The 22,984-nt window shown below is 38.4% G+C and overlaps 1 long non-coding RNA gene across 3 annotated transcripts in view; it reads right to left on the reverse strand.

Moving 5' to 3' along the window:
• Window positions 1–208: 208 nt before the first annotated feature.
• The window catches only part of LOC128106187 (uncharacterized), a 42,627-nt gene continuing 19,851 nt past the window's right edge, over window positions 209–22,984 (reverse strand). For all 3 annotated transcript variants that reach the window (XR_008216619.1, XR_008216620.1, XR_008216618.1), the window contains 2 exons: window positions 3,632–3,733; window positions 209–3,147 (listed from right to left, as the gene is read on the reverse strand). This is a non-coding gene — a long non-coding RNA (uncharacterized LOC128106187). The remainder of the gene's footprint in view (window positions 3,148–3,631; window positions 3,734–22,984) is intronic.

Below are 22,984 nucleotides of genomic sequence, written 5' to 3' on the forward strand. Positions count from 1 at the left end.
AATATATTTAATGAAGTGACTTTCTTTCTTTCTTTCTTTCTTTCTTTCTTTCTTTCTTTCTTTCTTTCTTTCTTTCTTTCCTTTCTTTCTTTCTTTCCTTCCTTCCTTCTTTCTTTTCTTTCTTTCTTTCTTTCTTTCTTTCTTTCTTTCTTTCTTTCTTTCTTTCTTTCTTTCTTCTTTTTCTTTCTTTCTTTCTTCCTTCCTTCCTTCTTTCCTTTCTTCCTTCCTCTCTCTCTCTTTTTCTCTCTCTCTTTCTTTACTTTTTCTTAAATAGAGTCTCATGTACTCCAGGCTGACATCAAACTCCATATAGAGCCAAGGATGATTTGGGTCTTCTCATCTTCCTATCTCTACCATTCTAGTGCTTAGATTACAGATAGGCAGTACCACACCAAGTTTATGTGGTAATGGTGAGCAATCCCAGAGCTTCAGGCAAGGTACACAAGCACTCTGCCAGCTGTCATCTCTAGCCCCAGTATATCCTTTTAGCATGCCACAGAACTAGTGCATATCAGGATTCACAGTGAAAAGTATGGAGGAAAAGTTAGCCTCATACTTCCTTTACTGAAGGAAGATAGCAAGATTCCAGGGGTGCAAGGACTCACAGGCTGTTTCCAAACTTCACTTTGTCATCCAGCTCCTGTTCTATTTCTCCTTTCTTTGTTTTTTCCAGTATAGTGTGTAGATGTAACCAACCATCTTATTAAATAAGAAACACAGAGCCGATTCAGAGAAGAAAGCCAAGAGGTCAGAGCTAAGAGCCTTACCTGCTCAGGGATCCTCTTCAGCCAAGAGAGCTCTCTGAAAGGGACCTACTTTCTGTGTGTTTGTCTTTATATAGTCTTTCTGTTCTGCCTTCTCATTGGTTGTAAACCCAAACACATGACTGCCTCGTCACTGCCTGTCTGTAGAGACTTCCAGGTCTTCTATGGTTGGGACTGAGATTAAAGGTATGTGTCTCCAATGCTGGCTGTATCCTTTTACACACAGAGATCTACCTAGCTCTGTCTACCAAGTGCTGGGATTAAAGGTGTGCACCACCACCGCCACGCTCTTGCTATGGCTCTAATAGCTTTGACCCCCTGGGCAACTTTATTAACATACAATTAAAATCACATTTCAGTACAAATAAAATACCACCATATTTCCCCTTTTCTATTTTATAAAAAGAAAAACAGAAAAAGGTTATAACTAACAAAAGAAAAACTATATACAAAAGTACAATAACTATAAGCAATATATGCAAGTAATAAATACCTAAACAATGTCTGATCCATTTGTAATTGACAAATTCAGAGAAAATAATTTCATTATCTATCCTATTATGTTAAGTCCAAAATGTATCTAATTCACTTTCTATCCTAATTAATCTTCAACTATAACTAACTAACCTTCAATTATAACTAACTAATCTTCAACTCCCTCAGAGACCCAAGAAGGAAATAATATTACCTAATAAAATTAAAAACAGGAAGTACATGCAAGCAACTTCCAAAAAATTTGTGAGTTGACAGAAACACCCAGCTGCCTGGACAGTCACCTGAGGTTTCTCCGCAGTGTTGGGGCATCATCTTCAGCCTATAGGCTTAGTGTATCTGACAGACTCATTTGTGAAGTAGGATGTACACAAGGTCAACAGTTCAACCTCACATTGGGTGAGAGCAGTCCATGTACCAGAAACACCTGAAATCCACTAGTGTCATGTCATGATTCAGGATTTTAAATTCTGGAAATTGTTGATGTCTTTTGAATTCATCTGTCCATTGTTCTTGGCTGTGTATATATGGCTTCATCTCAGCATTCCGTTCTTCTCCACATCCCTTTATCAAAAGCCAGTCTACTTTTGAGAGGCATGAGCTTAGTTACTCTTCAAGAATAACTATTTCAGCTGCTGTTCCATAGCACATCAGAAGCCATTGTCCCACTGCCTTTTCAGCTGCCTTCGAAGAAAAGGGCACTGTACATTTTCCAAATTGAGAAGGCCACTTCAGGGATGGTGCCATATTGTCCTGGCCTCAGAAGATGACTTTTGATAAAGCCATAACCACACTTGTTTTGGAAAGAATCAGTAGTCCTTTGTTTCATGTCCTGTCTGTCCATTTTGTCAGCAGTTGATTCAAGGATACTTTGTTGTCCAGTGGCTAAGTTTTGCCACAATGAAAGTAAACTCCATATGCAGTTTCTTCAATGCCCATATTTTCTCTGAAGAGGATTGGTACTGCCAGGAGCCGACATGTCTCATAAAAGAAAAATTTTCAAAGTTATTAAAACATTTTAAATGCCATATTCTGTAGATCTCTGAAGGGTTTGAAGATGACCTCTCTAAAATATATCTGCTCAATTTTTTAAAACATATCTAATATGACTACAAGTTCTATTGTAATGTCTAACTACTTTCATTTCTTTATATCCTAATAGTTGGTAATAATAACATTCAAGGATCAGAAAATTGCATTGTTAAATGAATGGTATAAGTACAATTAGAAATATACATATAGCATTTTCTAACAATATCAATTTCAATATATATAATTTGTATCCAATATAAAACAATCCAATCCAATGTAAAGTATTTAAAACTAGTAATTGTCTTTTTCTTTTCTTTTTTTTCTCTTTTTTTAAACAAGAACCCTAAATCTAATCTCCTTTGCTTAGCCTTTTTCCTAACCCTTGACAACAACTTGTAACCAACCCCCCTAAACAATGAAAATTATCCCAGACCCCAAACCCATTAAAAAGACCAAAAAAACCACCTGCCCCACACCACCTCATTGGGAATGGGGGCATCGTATTCTTAAAATTGCTTCCTGCTGGGTATGGGCGAAGGTATCTTTATCCTGAAAAGAAAAATTTTAGGTTAATTGTCAAATTCTAGGAAAGGTAACTATATCCTTCGTTATCCAGTCTGTGTATAATGCCAAAGTTCAGGGTTTATCTTGTTCAAGTAGTCTTTGAGACTGGATCATCTCAGCTAGTCATCTCAAAATTTCTCTGAGCACCTTGTAGTTCAAAGCTGATCTGTAGATGATGTTTGTTAGCTTAGTGATATTATTATTTTCCACATGGAATTGTTGTTGTTGTGGGGCCCCATCATCTTCCTGGAGACTTCAGTTGATGTTAGGCCTGGCCGTGATTTCCTGCAGAAAACTGATAAGAGACTCGAACAAAAAGACATATATATGCAGCTAATTGAAGCCTTTTTTCTAGAATTAGTTAGTACTCTATATGACCATTCATATCTTAACAAAGTTTAAAATGTATATATATCTATATATCTATATATATTAATCTTGTAAATTTTGATATAAATTTATACTTTAAGAAAAGTTTAAAGAATCCGAATAGAATCAAAGAGTTGAGATTAGTAATAGAATAGTCCCTTAATTAATTTGGCTTTTCTCCTGTCCCATAGCAGAAGATGGCTTTTTATTCTGGCATGATACAGGGAGTTTGCATTTTCCTTTTAACAACATGCTTGAGTTTAAAGAAGGAGAGAGCCATTCTCCAACTCCAAAGTCAGCTTTAAATTTTAATTGAACTGGGATTATTAGAAGACCAATAGTGTTAAATCTTTAGAGAAAAGCAGAAACAAACATTTAGGAAGACATAAAATGTTTTAGATAATACATACCCATACACCTTTTCTCTCTGCTTCCTGGGATAGATGATTTGTCCCTTTTCTTCAGTTGTCTCATTTGTTCAGTGTTCTTCAGATTCCTTAAACTTCATTCTCCTAAAAGACAAAAACAGCCGGGCGGTGGTGGCGCACGCCTTTAATCCCAGCACTCGGGAGGCAGAGCCAGGCGGATCGCTGTGAGTTCGAGGCCAGCCTGGACTACCAAGTGAGTTCCAGGAAAGGCGCAAAGCTACACAGAGAAACCCTGTCTCGAAAAACCAAAAAAAAAAAAAAAAAAAAAAAAAAAAGACAAAAACAGAAACCTTCCCCCAAGACTAATTTTGGAGATGTTCCTTTTTGGCAAGTTATTATCTGATTAAATGAAAAGGCATGTGTTATTGGTATAAGTAAGTTTAAATTGGATGTTCATGCTGGTTGATGAATTATCACCTCCTCTATTTAAGAGGTTTTTCTTGTTCAAATCGAACCTTTATCAATTTTGATGGTACCCACCATCTTCTCCTGTAGAAACAAAAGCAAAACCTTGTCCCCAACGTAACACATACCCTGGTTTCCATTCTGAGGTCAGCACATCCTTAAAGTATATAGGCTGATTTAATTCTGTAGTTTTTTCTATTATCCAATGTCTCTCTGCAGCTGTTGTTCCTTTTTCATTGGCATTGAGAAAATTCAAAGTTAATAGAGCTTTATGCAGTCTATTTCTGGGTTTTTTTGTTACCCCTTTCTGTTTATTTAGCATATTCTTTAGAGTTCTGTTTGATCTTTCTATAACTGCTTGAACTGTAGGATTATGTGGTATGCCTGTAATATGCTTTATATTGTAATAAGCAAAAAACTGTTTCATTTTAACAGGGACATATGCTGGAGCATTGTCAGTTTTAATTTGTGCAGGTATGCCCATGATGGCCATAACTTCTAGCAAATGAGTGATTACAGAATCAGCTTTTTCAGAACTCAAAGCAGTTGCCCATTGAAATCCTGAATAAGTATCGATGGTATGGTGTACATATTTCAATTTTCCAAATTCTGCAAAATGAAACATGTCCATCTGCCAGATTTCATTTATTTGAGTACTCTTTGGGTTACATCCTGCTGGTAATGGTGTTTGATTGTAGAAGGAACAAGTAGGACATATCTTTACTATTTCTTTGGCTTGTTGCCAGGTAATGGAAAAATCCTTTTTTAAACCTTTACTATTGACATGATGTTTTTATGAAATTCTGAGGCCTCCAGCACATTTCCTATCAATAATTTATCAATCTCATCATCTCCTTGTGCTAGAGGGCCTGGCAGACCAGTATGGGATGGAATGTGAGTTATATATAAAGGATGACTCCTTTTCCTGATTGTATCTTGTAATTGAATAAATAGTGAAGTTAATTCTGAAGAATCAGGGATAAATTCTGCAGTCTTAATATTTAATACTACTCTTTCAGCATACTGAGAGTCAGTTAGTATGTTGAGAGGTTTTAAAAAATCCATTAATACCAACAGAATAGCATACAATTCTGATTTTTGAACTGAATTATGAGGACTTTGAACCACTTTACTTAAATTTTCTGATTTGTAACCTGCCTTTCCTTGTTTGTTGGCATCTGCATAAAATGTATGAACTCCAGATATGGGCTTTTCCCATACAATTCAAGGCAGGATCCAATCAGCTCTCTTTATAAGATCAATTCTATTGCTTTTGGGATATTTGCTGTTAATTTCTCCCAAAAAATTACTGCAAGCTCTTTGCCAAGGTTCACTTTCTGTCCATAATTTTTCAATGTCCTCCTTAGTTAAAGGTACCACAATTTCTGCTGGGTCTATTTCTGCTAATTGACGAAGTCTCAATTTTCCTTTCCAAATCAAGTCAGAGATTTTTTTCCACATAAGTTTTTAAATTTTTATTTGGTTTATTTGGTAAAAATATCCATTCCAATATAATATCTTCCCTCTGCATTAATATTCCTGTAGGAGAATGCCTAGAATGTAAAATAACCAAAATGCAATCCAGCTTTGGATCAATACGATCCATGTACACTCCATGTACTTTCTTTTCTACCAAGGCCAATTCTTTCTCAGCTACAGGTGATAATTCTCTTGGACTATTTAAGTCCTTGTCACCTTCTAAGGTTTTGAACAAATTATGCAGTTCATCATTTTTTATCCAACAATAGTTCTTAGATGAGAAATGTCTCCAAATAATCTTTGAAAGTGATTAAGAGTCTCTAGTCTATCTCTCCTAATTTGCACCTTTTGGGGTCTAATTTTTTGTAACTCTATTTTATATCCTAAATAATTAATAGAATCTCCTCTTTGTATCTTTTCAGGAGCAATTTATAATCCCCAGCAATGCAAAATTTTCTTTACTTCTTCAAACATTCTTTCTAAAGTATCTGCATTTGAGTCAGCTAGAAAAATATCATCCATATAATGATAAATTATAGATTTAGGTAATTTTTTACGTATCACTTCCAATGGCTGTTGTACAAAATATTGGCACAGAGTTGGGCTATTCAACATTCCCTGTAGAAGGACCCTCCATTGAAATCTTTTAACCGGTTGAGAATTATTATAAGTAGGTACTGTGAAAGCAAATCTTTCTCTGTCTTTTTCTTGTAAGGGTATTGAAAAAAACAGTCTTTTAAATCAATAACTATGAGAGGCCATCGTTTTGGTAACAGCGTAGGCGAAGGAATTCCAGATTGTAGAGAGCCCATTGGCTGAATTACTTTGTTAATTGCTCTATGGTCTGCTACCATTCTCCATTTACCAGATTTCTTTTTAATAACAAATACAGGAGAATTCCAAGGGCTGGTTGATTCTTCAATATGCTGAGCATTTAACTGTTCTTCTACCAGCTCTTCTAAAGCCTGGAGTTTCTCTGTTGTTAAAGGCCATTGCTGGACTCATACAGGCTTGTCTGTTAACCATTTTAAAGGTAGAACTGTTGGTGTCTTTTACAAGATCATAAGTTGTTGTGCCCTGTTCTTGAATAATATGGATGGCTGGTGACCAATCAGAATAATGCCTTCTAATACTTCTCTCAGAAACATGTGCTAGTTTATGATTTGTTTCTGAGATTGGAGGGATGTTAATCTGAGCATTCCATTGTTGCAACAGGTCTCGACCCCACAGGTTCATAGCTATGTTAGCCACATATGGTTTTAATTTTCCTCTCTGTCCTTCTGGACCTATACATTCGAGCCATCTTGGACTCTGTTTCACCTGAGATAATGTTCCAATTCCTAACAGTTGAATGTTTACCTCCTGAAGAGACCAAGTTGGATGCCAAAATTATGGTAATATCCACACCTGCGTCTACCAGACCAGAGAACAAAACACCATTTATTTTTATCGTTAATTTTGGTCTTTGTTCATTAATAGAAGTTTGCAAAAAAATTTCCTTTATGTTTTCTCCTGAATTTTCTATTCTCTCTGTTTCATCATCCTGACCAGCATGATTTATTCCATTAGGCATTTTGTTATTTAATTGCTCTGAGTAGGGGTTTCCTCTATGACTGCAGGAAAGGTCTGAACTGGATTTGCTATGGGGGCCTGCATGAGGCCCCTCTGGGAGTTTCCCGAAGACTGAGGCAAAGGATTACCCTGTCTGTCCCTTGTTGATTACATTCGTTGGTCCAGTGTTTTCCCTTACCATACCTTCTGCATACTCCAAAAGGAAGGGGCATTCTGTTGCCAGTGTTCCTTGAAGAAACATTGTTTCTAGGAATGACCTGTTTACAGTCCCCTTTCAAATGTCCTTGCTTTCCACATGGAAAACATCTAACATTCCTCAAACCTTTTGAAATTGCTTCTCCTACCCACATATCATCATGGTCATGAGACTCAACATTAACTGTGTCTCTAATCCAGTCTTCTAAAGGTGCAGATCTTGCCTTTAATGGCCTGATTATTCTTTTGCATGCTGCATTCGCATTCTCAAAGGCCAACAATTCAATTATTATCTGACTAGCTTCTGAATCCGAGACCATTCTCTTTACTGTTGAAGCCAGTCTTTGTAAAAAATCTGTGAAAGATTCTTTTTGGGCCTTGTATAACCTTTGTAAATGACTCGGTTTTTTTTCCTGGTTCCTCAACTCTGTCCCATGCATTCAAGCCTGCTGTTCGACATAAAATTAGGGTTTGGACATCATATAAACATTGTGTTTGTACTGAAGCATATTGACCTTCTCCAATAAGCTGATCCTAGCAGACTTGTATTCCTTTATCCCTCCATTGTTTTTCAATGTTTTTAACTTCATCCTTGAACCAAGTTAGCCACTGAAGCCTTTGAGTGGGTTCAAGAACAGCTTGTTCCAGCTCCCGCCAGTCCTGTGGTACAATCCTATTATATGTTGACCAGGAGTTTAACATTTGCTTTACATACAGGGAATGTATGCCATAAGATACTTTTGCCTCCTTAAACCTTCATATATCTAATATTTCTATTGGAGCCCAAATATTTTGTGTAGTCATTTGATTAGGCAACTGCTGTACAGTTCCTGGACAAATTAAGAGTGACTGTGTGTAAACAGGCTTTCTTTCTGTAACCTTATGATCCAATCTTGAAGCAACTTCACTGTTAATTTCTTCTGTCTGAATTTTTACAGGTTTAACAAGTTTTTCTAAAGCTGTCATCCTGGCACTTAAATTGACTATCTTTTTAAATAGGTAAATGAGGATAAATGTAGTAATAAACTGCATAATTTGATCAACATTAATCTTCTCATATTGTTGTTCCATTGTTAGATTGCCTAAAATTGCAAACAAAGCCCAATTTTCTTCCAATGTACACAGAAAACCCATTTTTTTTAATGTGGAAAAAATTTCTCTTTTAAATAGTTTTCTTTAAAATATCTGATATGTTAAGTGACTTACCAAGTCTGTGTAGAAATCTGAGAGAATTTCAAAACAGTCACCTAGTGTTCGAGGTGTGAATTCAGAGAAAGGGAGAGAGAGAGAGAGAGAGAGAGAGAGAGAGAGAGAGAGAGAGAGAGAGAAATGCAAGAAATCGTAGCCAGCTAAAGCTTAAATCCAGCCACGTGTTCCCTCTTGAGCCGAGTCAAGGCTTGGCTCTGGCTTCCTTAAGCTCCTACCACGTGCATTGGCTTTACAAGCAGGGGCCCTGTTCAGCAGGGCAGGCCTGAGTTGTTTGTAGCACTGGCTTTAAGCTAACCACTTGGGGCTATGGTCAGTCTGGCCTGAGTCCAAGTCAACCTGGGCCTGGGCTAGGGACAGGGCCGCCCAGGTGGGAAACTGGACCTGCCGCCAAGTCAAGTCAAGCAGTTTTTAATGGATTCTTGTCACGTTGGGCGCCAAATGTAGATGTAACCAACTGTCTTATTAAATAAGAAACACAGAACGGATTCATAGAAGAAACCCAAGAGGTCAGAGCTAAGAGCCTTACCTGCTCAGGGATCCTCTTCAGCCAAGAGAGCTCTCTGAAAGGGACCTACTTCCTGTGTGTTTGTCTTTATATAGTCTTTCTGTTCTGCCTTCTCATTGGTTGTAAACCCAAACACATGACTGCCTCGTCACTGCCTGTCTGTAGAGACTTCCAGGTCTTCTATGGTTGGGATTGAGATTAAAGGTGTGTGTCTCCAATGCTGGCTGTATCCTTTTACACACAGAGATCTACCTAGCTCTGTCTACCAAGTGCTGGGATTAAAGGTGTGTGCCATCACCATCACGCTCTTGCTATGGCTCTAATAGCTTTGACCCCTGGGCAACTTTATTAACATACAATTAAAATCACATTTCAGTACAAATAAAATACCACCATAATAGTATTTCTCAGAAACTACCCTGCATTCCATTCCCCCATGTGAAATCATCCTCTTAAGGCATACAAAGGGATTGGTTCATCATTCTGATCTACATGGACAAGCATTGCAGAGCAGCCAGTGACTGACAAGAATGGGCCATTGGCTGTGATGACTCCATCTATCTATGCTAGCAGCTTGAGCCTACTGCCATGTCTTATTAATTACAATCAGGGTGCAGAGGAAACCACAGCCTTCCTCACAGCCTGGGTATTTGCATAAATCCCCAATCTCTCTTAGCAGCAATGCTTTCTTTGGCCCAGCTGGCTTTTCCAAAGCAATCAGACAAGATAAGTTCCTTTAGCCTATTAGACATAAACTAGGAGTGGTAGCTTAGATAAAAAGAGTTTAGGGGATATTTAAAAGGCAGAACTGGGCCAGGCGGTGGTGGCACACGCCTTTAATCCCAGCACTCGGGAGGCAGAGACAGGCGGATCTCTGTGAGTTCGAGGCCAGCCTGGTCTCCAAAGCGAGTTCCAGGAAAGGCGCAAAGCTACACAGAGAAACCCTGTCTCGAAAAACCAAAAAAAAAAAAAAAAAAAAAAAAAAAAGGCAGAACTGGAAAGTGATGAAGCAAGTTCTGAAGTGAGACACACTTAGATTTGAATTTATCTCCATCTGGCACTTGGGCAAGTCACCTACCATTTCTAATCTGTTTCTTCATCTGTGAACTGGAGATCACTAAAGATGTCTACCTCATGCAAAATATAATGCCTAACACAGTATCTAACTCAGCAAATAACAGCCATTGTTATTATTAATGAATTTATTATTGCAAGGAATTTTTAATTTCCATAAACTTTTATTCATTCATTCAACAAATATCTCATTCTTTTCCATGTGCCTGTCATGGTGTTAGATACTGAAAATATGGACAAAGTAATACATTTCCATTCTGTTCAGAGTTTATTTTATACTAAAGATGGAAACAAGTTGACAATACCCCTAGCTGAGTTCAGAGACTCTGACAATGGCGATCTAATTAGAAAAGAATACAGGGTTGCACATGAAGTGGGCAGCTTTCAGAAGATGTGGCTCTGCAAGTGAGTACCTAAAGATTTAGTTTCAGTATAGAGTGATGGTCTGGCAGTGTAGATGGCATTTCATACCTAAAAGTTGTATAGAAGAGAAGAAATTGGCAATTATGCCTTATCAGGGAGACAGTCAGTTTGTGAGAAGAATAAAGTTTAGAAGGACAAGAATGAAGTTGTTTCTACAGCGGGCCAGAGTAAGACTGGGCAGCCACAGAGCCTCAATAAGATGGAGACTTTTATCACATTCAGAAGGGGGGAGCATTTAATTTAAAGGATTATGGAGATTGTTAAAGGATTCTAAACAGGTGCACATTTTGTAAAATGGTTTTTGTAGAAGTACAGAGCTTAAACTGTGAGATGGGCATAGAGATATGAAGCTGAAGTCACATCTCTCCTGAGAAGCCTTCCTAGCATCCAAACGAAGTGACTATTGCACTTCTTTGCTCTTCCACTGGGCTGTAAGCCAAGAGGAATTAACTGACACAAATATATTTTCTACTTCACAGTACTGTGGATAGAATGTTTGTCACCCTACTAGGATGGTTGTTGAATAACTGAAAAGATCCAGTAACACAAGTTTGTCCCATCTTCAGACAACCTCTTTAAACAGAAGTGTGTCACTATCAGTGCTAGCCAATATCTCAAGTTATTGACCACTAAAAATGAAGCAGAAAAAAATAGAATGTCCAATTCTTGAGATGTACTAAAATTATATGTTGTTCATCTGAAATTGTATTTGGCTTGATGGCTTTTATTTTTATTTGTAAAAATCTTCCCAATACTGGCCAAATTATATGCTTTGGTTTTAAAGTATCCTCAAAACTTATGTTAGAACCTAAATTTCCTGTGAATAGTTTTAAAAGGAGGGGGCTTTCAGAGATGTTTGTGATCAGAAGGCTCTGGCATCATGAATGAATCCATGTCCTGATCAGGGAAACAGGTTCTGTTGTAAGAGCAAATTTGGCCCACACTTGCCACCTCACCATTTAATGTCTTCTGCCCACAACATGGAGACATGCTACACTAAGACTGTCACTGGATGTCAATGTTTGATTTCCCAACATTTAGAGCTGTGGGAAAATGTATTTCTGTCCTTTATATATATTTATGGTATTCCACTATAGTAGCACAAAAACTAGGAGACTAAGCAAGAGTGCTGTGCTAATACTGTTTGTCTGAATAAATAGTTCTCACTTTTGTCCTCCTGGATCCTTTATTCTCTCTCCTTTACCCCTGTTCTGAGTGCTTCCTTTCCTACTTCAGAGTGACTAATCTCACATTTCCAGCACTTATCCTGACATGCTACATGGTATGTGAGTTAGAATAGAAGATGTTTTAAGTTATACCATTTAGGAATCTGATATAAGTTTTCTCTGAATGTCATTTCTAGCATTTATAAAATTAGAGCAATATTTCATACAGCTATGGCAAAAATTACAAATAATACAGCAAAAAAACTCATGTGGGAAACAAAATACAGATAATCTATTCAGCTAATGTTTTCCAAACATTTATTCTATGCTATAATGACACTGAGACTTTCTCTATTCTAGTGGAATTTGAGATTTGAAGTACAAATGCTAGGGAAAAGCAAACATGCGCAGACAGTGAAACCATGACACTTGTAAATTATTTGGGCCCTTTGATCACTGAACCTCTGACTTTCCCTCACAGACTCTTGTGCTATTTTTGGATAAACCAATAAATGCTTATATATACACATGCATACATACATGTACCATGGCAGATACAGAAGCTGTAAGGATATAGAGAAACCATGCAGAAAAAAAAAGAGTACATGAAAACAACAGAGGAGGAACCATCTCCCTCATCTTGGTACCCAATTTCCATCTGTCTCCAGCTCTGAGGAATCAGTACTCTGTCCATATTGCTTCCCAAGCATCAGCAGTTTGTGCCTTACCCAGCTCTCCAACACAGTACCAAGCACCATGCTACTGCCTCCTGTGTTATTGCTGTCAGAATGGCATCTTAGTGGCTGGTAGCTCCTGGCACAGGTGGAGGCGTGCAGGCTCCTGACAACGGCCATATATTATTTTCTCACACATCTACCTGGAAGACTGACCTTCTCTTTGGTGTCTTTGTCTGCTCATTCATAAGCTCTCTGGGATCCATGCCCAATTCTGGACCACACTTGATGGAGATAGGAAGGCTGTTGGTGGCTACTGACCTGCTAGCTCAAAATGTCTAAAATCTGTCTTTGTTGATACAAATGCCTCAGGAGCCCTGGCACTGTCTTTTATTGGCTCTAATCACAATCCCTACATGTTTAGCCTTGCTATCTGACCTGTACTTCATTTCCATTCCTAAGTCTGGAATATCGACTACTACCTACTACCCACCTATAGTCTCCAGTCTCGCCTGACTTACCCCTACCATGTAATTTGAATTTCTGTCTTTATTGACAGTTCCTGTTTGAGGTGTCTGATGTGTATCATCATATTCAAGTCTCATCACAACCAAATGAGAGTCTCTTCTATTTCTATAGGAGGAATTAAAGGTTCACAGAGACTAATTATTCCAAATTATAGAACTAGAAATTAGAACCTCAACATCCAAACTCTTTTTCTTTGTGATGAATTTACCTTTGGCTAGCATGCACTTTGGCTAGCATGTATCTTTAATCCCAGCACTCAGGAGGCAGAGGCAGGTGGATCTCTGTGAGTTTGAAGCCAGCCTGGGCAACCAAGTGAGTTCCAGGAAAGGCACAAAGCTACACAGAGAAACCCTGTCTCGAAAAACCAAAAATAAAATAATGTTAAGGAACTGTGGGAAGCAGAAGGCTTTGATTGCAATGTAGCAAGGTAAATAGGACACAGAGAAATTACTATGGTATAAAAATGATTATATAGGACACTTGGGGTCTGACTCATTGGTAAATGGATCCAACCTACAAAATATAGTGCTATTTTCTTTTGAAATTAGCACCAGGAAATGTAGTGCACAGAAGAATTCTTCCTTTGAGTTCATGACAAACTCAATTCCAGAGTTCGTAGTTATATGAAGGTCTCATGCAGTCAAGTCTATAGTTCTTGTGGTGATTAGTCCTGAGCACTAGTACCACAATATGCAGCTTATAGTACTGGACTGCTGCCTGCTCTGCATAGAACAGAGGGTTCTATGAAGGGACACAATTACCATTAGCACTTCAGTGAGACATAGAAATTATGCCCTGAAAAGTTAATTGCCACTTTATTCACTAATCAGCATTATCATAGAGAATATTTAAAGCTGCAGTAGATAGCACAGCAGCCAGGATTAGGAAGCAGTAACTTCTAGAAAGCTACAAAATTGAAGTCTACATACTGTACCTGGCTGAGTTACTACAGACCCTCCCCTGTGGCACCACATAGGGGAAAATAACCACTCTAGTTGGGTTGGTCCTTGAAGAGGTATGTAGAGACCAACAGCTTTTCTGACTCCCCATACCTGAAGTCATCTGAATTAAACTCAATAAACTCAGTTATACTAATAATTAACATTACACACACACACACACACACACACACACACACACACACACACACACAGTCAGCACCACTATAAGGAAGATATAGCCCATGTCTTTGTGGAGTTTTTTGGTGTGTTATCAAGCATCAAAAATTCAAAGATATTTGCTTACAATCAAGGCTTGTTTCAATTCGTGAATCTAGAATTAATAGTAGTTTGTCTTTTGTTAGTTACCCAATTTCTTTGAGTTTCACTTATAAACTCTTTGCAATAAGAATAAGATCATGGAGTCAATAAGAATATCAGAGTATGAAATATATTCATATATGATATCTTAGAGTGTTTGGCATATACTGAGTCTTTGTTAACAGGTTTAAGACAAAGAAAATAAACAACGTGTCATAGGAAAACAAAAATGAAACCCTGAAGAATTTGATAAGAGATGACCTTGCTTTGCAAAGATAAGACAACCTTCCATGTGACACAGACCTGTGAGAGACTTTGGAAATCAGAGGATTTGTTAAAAACATTGCTAAATGATTAGTTAAAGGTGTGATGATGTGAAATTTGTTACAAGAATAGTAGGATTCATATGTCTGAAAAATAATTTAAGAATAAGAAGTTAGAGAAGCCACACTGGACACACAGTTTTGAACATGAACATTGCTTGTGTAGTTGATTCACACATGGCATAGACAGATGAAGCTGTTGAAAATTTGTAAGTGAGGACATGTATGGAGTAGCAGAGGTATAGGAAAGAGACTTGTGTGATGGAAGGTCAGGGGCAGGGACATTAGTGGGGGGAGTGTCTGATAACCCTATTCAGGCAGGAGATAACAAGGCTGACAGCAATAAAGACATAGTCAACAAATGTGAAGATGCTGAGCAATAGACCTGTTAGGCATTAGTAAGCTGGTTATAGAATTAATGTAGTCTCTGGAAGTCCTGTGTGAGTCTTCAATGATGAACAGAAAAAAGAAAAATAACAGCAAGCCACTGGGTAGAAAGCTGTTAGAGAATTATAGCTTTACAGACAAAGAACAGCCTGTTAAGAAATTATTAGGAACCATGCCAGAAAAAGAGTCCCACTGACCTTGAGAATTGAGCATCTTTGTAGGTAGATGCTACCTAAAAATCACCATCACATCAAGGCTGGCCAACCCATTCTGGCAATTTACAGTGTTACCTGAAAATGTGTATTTGAAAAGCTTGGTTTTCAGATGCAGTGCCCCATGTATCAGAGACTTCTGATCACTGAGCATCTGTATCCTCTCAAATGTTCTCAAACAACACAGATCGCTCAATCCAATATAGACTATGAATTCTATGGAAGGTAGGGGAACTGCCTGTCAAGTCCATCATAGCTTACAAATGAAATGCTCAAGATGAGCAATTAAGGGATGGGAGATGAATATAACTTTAATTTTTAATACAAAAGAATTCAGGATAAAAAAAATACTAATATAAAAACCCAATCTAGATGAGGAGCAGTCTCTGCTCTGGAATCTGTATGTCAGAAAAACAATCTTGTACTAAAAGAGTAAGACTTGGTGGGAATTGAAGCAGTGTGATCCAAACTCCAGACTTGCCTTGTGGGATGTTGCCCTTTTTAGTCATTTACTTAGAGCAGCTCTATAAAGTGTTTCTAGATACTGAATGAACTAAACCTTACATGTGCTCCTGGGGCTTGTGAACAATGCCCTCTGAGGAGCTGCAGAGCACAGATAATACAAATAATTTATGAAGTATTCAACTACAAGAAAATGGTACAACTAAGACTTCTCTTATACCTGACATACAGTGTTCAAGAACCGTATAAACAAGTATAATTTGACAACCAAGTCAGACTTGTTAGAAAGCTGGTTAAAACTATTGAATTGTCAAGAAAACTATTTGAATCTTGCATTCACTATAGTTATTAATATTTTTAAGTATATATTGCAAACACAGTTCAAGATTATACTGCATTTTACAGCTCATATTGATACATTCATGGGGGATATAATATTTTTGAGTTTACTCATTATTTGCATAGGTATAATCCAAAAGGCTTGAAAATCACAGTTATCAGTGATTCCTCAAATCTGAGATCTTGCAGTTATTTCGTATTACTGAGGTTGCACTTTTTATATATATTTTTTTATTTTTAAAAAAGATTTTCTTTCCTTCAACACACCAATCCATTCCCCCTCCCTCCTGTTCTCCTGCTCCCCCCCACCTACCCCAATCCCACCCCCTTACCCTCCTCATAGAGTGTAAGGCCTCCCTTGGGTAGTCAACACAGGCTGTTATAACATGATGGGGCTAGACCTAGCCCTTCCCTCCTGCATCAAGGCTGAGTAAGGCTTTGTACCATAGAGAATGGGTTCTAAAAGCCAGTTTGTGTACCTGGGGTAAGTCCTGGTCCCATTGCCAGGGGACCCACAAACACAGCAAGCCACAGAACTTTCACCCACACTTAGAGGGCCTAGTTTTGTCCCATGCAGGCTCCCCAGCTATCAGTCCAGAGTCCATGAGTTCCCATTAGCTTGGGTCAACTATTTCTGTGGTTTTTCCCATCATGATACTGACCCCCCTTGCTTTTAAAACCCTTCCTCCTTCTCTTCAACTGAACTCCAGGATCTTGGCCAAGTGCTTGACTGTGGGTCCCTGCATCTGCTTCAATCAGTCACTGAATGTAGGTTCTATGATGACAATTAGGGTAGACACCAATCTGAGTACAGAGGAAGGCTAGTTCAAGAACCCTCTACCATTGCTATGAATCTTAGCTAGGTACAATCTTGTGAGTTCCTGGGGTTTTCCCTAGCTGCAGATTTCTCCCCATCACCTTAATGGTACAGTCTGTCAAGATATCTTTTTCATTTCTCTCCCTCCCCATCTCTCCCCCATGTCCCCACCTCCTATCCCCTCCCATCCATTCCTCTCTATTCCCCCCTGGAAGTTTGCCCAAGAGATCTTAACCCTTTCCCCTTCCTGGAGCAATCCATGTGTGTCCCTCTTAGTGTACTCCACTTTACCTAGCTTCTCTGGGGTTGTGGGTACTTTCATGAAACAAAATTTTGCTGAAGGGAAAATGGCTGTATAGAAAATATGTGTCATGCAATGGATAAATGAGAAAGGCTTACCATTATTAATATGGTGGGAAAAGAATGCAGAGAGAACTGGAAATAGTGATACTAATGAAATATCATTCTTAATTTTATCCAGGACACCTAAGAGGCAAAGAAGTAATGATCTTTCCTGTTATAACTGAGATGCTTTAACAAGCTGCCCTTTGCTATGGACTACCAGATTCCCTATGCTCTCAAGAGAGTGAGGGCTGGGGAGGAAGTCCTCCAGTGGATGATACTTCAAATGGTGCATCATGCTCTTCTTTTTTACTCCCACAACCCAATAGCTGTTGCGATGGGCACATTTTTAGAATATTTAAAAATAAATTACAGTTAGTGGCAAAATACGTAAGCCAAAGAAATGCTGGGCAAGTGTTTGCTTCAAGCTACACAGTCCAAGGCTTGCTGTGTGTAAAAATACCCATGTCTTCAATCTGACTAAATGGGGCTTTAGCAACTGGTAATTTTTGCATGTCATAGTCACTGCTAATTGTTGAATTAGAACATCTGTCAAAATGGGAATATATTTCCCAGAATACAGAACAGGGGATAAGCTCTTCTTTAGGACTGTGTGGCACAGCACAACTCCCCCCACAGTCAGCGCTAAAGCCCGCTTATTCTGGCCATTGTTTATACACAGTTGGGGCTGCCTTGCAACCTTTCTTAGAAGCAGTCAGGGTATATGTAGACTCTTTGTCTCCTTCCACAGGAATGTCAATTTTAAGTGTGTGATGAAATATATGATTTAAAAGTTGCTTCCTCCAAACAATGGTATGCAGACTGTCCCAGTTGAACATTGCCTCAAGAACCATGAGTTCAGTCCACTGCTTAGCTCCAAGGAGGCAGGGACTGTTACTGTATGTGGCTTTGTGAATGCGTATACCTCAACTGGTCTCAGTTTTTATTTCTATACAATAAAGAGATTGGATGAAACCAGTGCTTTCAAAACTGACTCCTTTGGAACACTGAAGACTCCTCATGGATGTCTGAGATGAGGACCCTTGCCTCTCAGAGAAGGAACAGGACTACAACATCAGAGTGAGTTCTTCTTTTGTCTATGTGCTGGACTTTATTTGGCTCAGAGAAGAAATGATTTCACATGTAAAATACTTAGGACATAAAAGTTCTATAGGAATTTCCTGTAATGGATCAAAGAGTTCCATACAAAAATTAGGCCAGCCAGCATATCACACCATGAGCATATAGATGGACCAGTGTCTCCATACCCAAATCCATACCATCTATCCTTTGGTTTCTTTCATCTTGCTTCTATTATTCCATCTTCTACTCTGTCTGACATAGCATAATGTATGGTGCACATTGACTGCTCAGGGAGTGACAGCAACCACTATCAGCAAGCATAGGGTCTGCATGTCTCATAATCACTGTACATCTGCACAGTGATACCAATATAGTTGGCAATCATCATATTCATTTTGTTTCACAGAGAAAAACTTATTCTGGTGCTCTCTGAGATTCATGTCTCAGAATGACTCAAGAGTAAGTGTGGAATGTAATTATTTAGGGTCTTACCCAAGACATCTGATCTTTTTTGTTGATATTCTGTTGCTTGTTTGCTGGCCATTCTAGAACTAATTCGTTTTTATTCTCTTGTTTCCTACTTCTTTTCTTATTTTATAATTGTCTTTGAATTATGCCTAGAAATGAGAAACACAGAGACTTTGTCACATATGACTTTGTGCTAAAGGTGCAGTGGAGTGTGTGTGTGTGTGTGTGTGTGTGTGTGTGTGTGTGTGTGTGTGTGTGTGTGTGTGTATTTGTGGGGTCTTGAAAAGCAATGTGGATTGAGTTCTGGTAAAAAAAAAAAGTCTTATTTTAAATGCTTAGAAAAAGCTCCATTTAAAAATGCTTCCTCTGGGATGTATTTTATGAAATCTAAATCCACTCCATTCTCTATGTGCTGGTACTTGGATTTTCAAATACATATCTTAATTGGTGTGTTCTAAAGATACATGTTCAAAACTAAATATTTATAGATTATCTGCTATGTATCAAGCATTTGTTGGTGGTGAGCATGCAACACTTGATGGGGTTCACACTCTATTGGGGTAGAGAGAGCAAACTATAATCATAAAATAGCCAATCAATTAGTTACCAGGGTATATGTTATGTACAGGAAAGTATCACGTGTTCAAAAAGTTAGTAAAAGGAAGTCACAGCCTTCTTAGAAGTGTTACAGAGGATAAAGAGTTCTATGTACAGAGAGAGGTGTTAAGGCAGGAATGCAAAAGAAGTGGGACTGGTTGCTGGAAGTATCTGCTTTGGGATGTTCTGTAAGGCAAATGTGTTGCTCTGATTGGTTAGTAAATAAAACACTGATTGGCCAGTAGTTAGGCAGGAGGAAGTATAGGTGGGACAAGGAAGAGAATAATTCTGGGAAGTGGAAGGCTGAGTCAGAGACACTGCCAGCCGCAGCCATGACTAGCAGCATGTGAAGATGCCGGTAAGGCACAAGCCACGTGGCAAGGTATAGATTTATAGAAATGGATTAATTTAAGATATAAGAACAGTTAGCAAGAAGCCTGCCATGGCCATACAATTTGTAAGCAATATAAGTCTCTGTGTTTACTTGGTTGGATCTGAGAGGCTCTGGGACTGGCAGGTGTCAGAGATTTGTCCTGACTGTGGGCCAGGCAGGAAAACTCTAGCTATAAGTGGCACCCAACATGGTGGCAAGAGTTTCCACCTAAAACCTGAGAAAAAAATTCTAAAATAGAGCTAAAAATAGTTCCTAGTTGTCTCTCTCAAGTTTAGCGGCAGCCTGTGTGTTTGAGTTACTATGGTGGGTTCCTGGCGTGTGCGCTCAATCTGTAGTATGGCAGGAATGAGGCCTCTGCAAGTGGCACATTAAGCTGCATGGTGGATTTAGCCTTTGCTAGTACAAAACAAAAAAAAAATAGGTTTCTGGGCTACATGCTGCTTGGATAAAAGCATCGACCCATGATAGCTCCCAGAGCTGGCGGTAAACATACCATGGCCATACACTTTGTAAGCAATATAAGTCTCTGTGTTTACTTGGTTGGATCTGAGAGGCTGTGGGACTGGTGGGTGTCAGAGATTTGTCTTGACTGTGGGCCAGGCAGGAAAACTCTAGCTACAAGTATCAATGAGCCTCACTCACATCTTAGCTCGGCATAGTTCTATCATGAAGCAGTGTCCAGATATTTAAGCCAAACCTCCCCAAACAACATAGGCAATCTATGACAGCTTGGTGTAGCTCCAGCTTGTCCATCATCTAGTTAATGTGCCTGACTAATACAATTCTGGGAAGAACCTCAATGCAAACTTTACCTTTCCATATAGCTCTATTATCAAATAGTAAGTTGTAGGCCAGGACTGATGAAAGCAGCCTACTAGCTGGTACTAATATATTCTAATATTTGGATTTAAATCCATTATCTGGAATGCTATATAAAAATCTGATCTAAATTAGTAAGATAATTTATTTTAATATCCACTTGTCTTAAAACATTTTCTGAGGCCATATAAGATATTTTGAGTTTCATAACCACATATCAGAATTCATAAAATAAGGTGGATGTGGTGATATTTTGTGTATGCTCTAAGAAATAAAGCTTGCCTGAAGACCAGAGGGCAAAGCCAGCCACTAGTTAGCCATAGAGGCCAGGTAGTGGTGGCACACACCTTTAATCCTAGCATGTGGGATCTCATGCCTTTGCTCCAAGTACTTGGGAGGCCCGCAAACCTTTAATCCCAGCACTAGGGAGGTTGAGACAGGAAGTGTGATGGCTGGGTGGAGAAAGGAATATAAGGCGGGAGGAGACAGGAGTTCAGTCTTTTCCATTGAGGAGTTGATGAGGTAAGAGTGACTGTGTTTTGCTCCTTTATTGCTCTCTGATCTTTCAGCACTTGCCCTGATATCTGGCTCTGGGTTTTTATTAAAACCAGTTAGGACTTATGCTACAGAAGGATATTTCTTATTTGTAAATTTATACATTTCTATTTCACATTGAGAGAGAAAAAGCAACCTTTGTTGAGTATGGCACATATGTCTGTGATCTACTTCACACCCTTTGACCTTCTTTCCCACTCTGTGCCCTTGACTATTGGAGCCCTAATTATTTCTTTGGTGATGCTCCGTCTATCTTGTATAGATCACATATTGATTATTCTACACAGGGAGACATGTGACTCAGCTCTGCCCAGTGACATATAAAAGGTTACTTTACTAATAGACAGTGCTGTTTAGAATACAAAGCCAATCTCAGAGAGAATTTTAAGTCTCATTTTTCTTCTTTGCTTTTTGAAAGTCTGGTGCTGTTTAAGTCATTTTGTCATTACAAGTGACCAAAACTAGAATGAGAATGGAAGATAATATCAAAGATTAGTGGGACATAGTTTCCGACATAACTATTGAACAGTTGATTTAAAGTCAACCACTATCATCCTAGGAGTGTTTGTTAAAAAACAATTAGAATCTCATCTGTTGTGGTCTGAATGTTTGGTTTCCTCCAAAGGCCTATGTTGAAATTCTTCCCCATGATGTTGTGAGGAGGAAGGGTCTTTGGGAAAGTAAAAAGGTCAGAAATGAATGTGACTCTTTCATGCATGAGAATAAAGCCCTTCACTCCTTTCAACATGTGAGGATGGAGCAAGAAATAGGAAATAAGCCTCTGCAGACATGTAATCTACTAGGGCACTGATCTTGGCCTTGTTGGTCTCCAGAACTGTGAAAAGTTTCTAATTAAAAGCTATTGGGTCTTGGGTATTTGGTTATAACAATTCAAGGAGACAAAGACATTATTCATTTAAGCTCCTTGTGTCTCTTTTGCTTCTCACTAAAAACATTTAAAAATTACATTTCCACCAACTGGTAGGTGGTTCACATACTATTAGATCCTTTTAATAATAGATCTTCACAACTACTAGCATAGATATTATTAACTGCTTTTATGGCTAAGAGCTTCATCTCATAAATTATGTAAATTCACACAGCTAGAGAATGATAGTAGAGGCACTTGATCCAAGTCCTCTATGAATTAAAAATCCAGAGCTTTTCAACAGCAAGAGTCTGCTTCTATGGCAGAATAAAAGCAAGCTACTTTTAATCATGTAGTTAAAAATCACATTTATCAAGATCATTAAGTCATATGGAAAATATAAAATATAAAATATCATTAATATAAGGAGGAGATGGTCTTGTTTTACCAAAAAAAAATTAATAAAAAGGCTGAGAATCTGAAGCTTCACACTGTTTTCAACCTGGGGGTGAAATTTCACTCTCCTTGCTCTACACAGAGTTCTCACATATATTAGAGCAGCCCTATATTTTAACATGTGAATAAGTATTGTAATTATATCCATTTTACTGATAAGAATACTATGGCTTAGTGAACCTAAAATAACTTTGCTGAGGTTAACTTTACTGGCCTGTCCTTGGAGACAATGATGCTCGTTGTTGTAGGCTCTGTGCATATAACCTGCCATCTCCCCACCCTCAGGCCAGCATTGCTTCTCCACAGCTGCATTTTCCTTAGAGTGCATCACACTACCGTTAGTATTTATGGTAGCAGAAACAAATTTGAATAGTTATTACATAATAAGATTTGGGTTAAAAAGACATGGATTTGAGATTTGATGCTGTCACAACATGACTAACAGGTACTGATATTTACACTAAGAGTCAAGTCCTGTGTCTAAATGCAGGGATGATGATGTTACATGTTATTTTGAAGGTCTGCAAAGATAATGTAATTGAATCATTCCCTCTTCTCACATTCTCTGTATGTGCCATAGCAACTGTATTATCTCTACAGAACTGAAATGCTAAATGTCATCTGTCTTTGTGTATTGAATAGTTATCACAACAACGTAGATTCATGTCTTGCAAACAGCAGAAATTATTTTTCACAGTTTTAGAGGCTGAGCAGTCCAGCGTGG

Source organism: Peromyscus californicus, unplaced genomic scaffold, assembly GCF_007827085.1.
Source record: "Peromyscus californicus insignis strain IS unplaced genomic scaffold, ASM782708v3 Scaffold_9__1_contigs__length_137607984, whole genome shotgun sequence".
In the NCBI taxonomy this organism is placed as follows: Eukaryota; Metazoa; Chordata; class Mammalia; order Rodentia; family Cricetidae; genus Peromyscus; species Peromyscus californicus.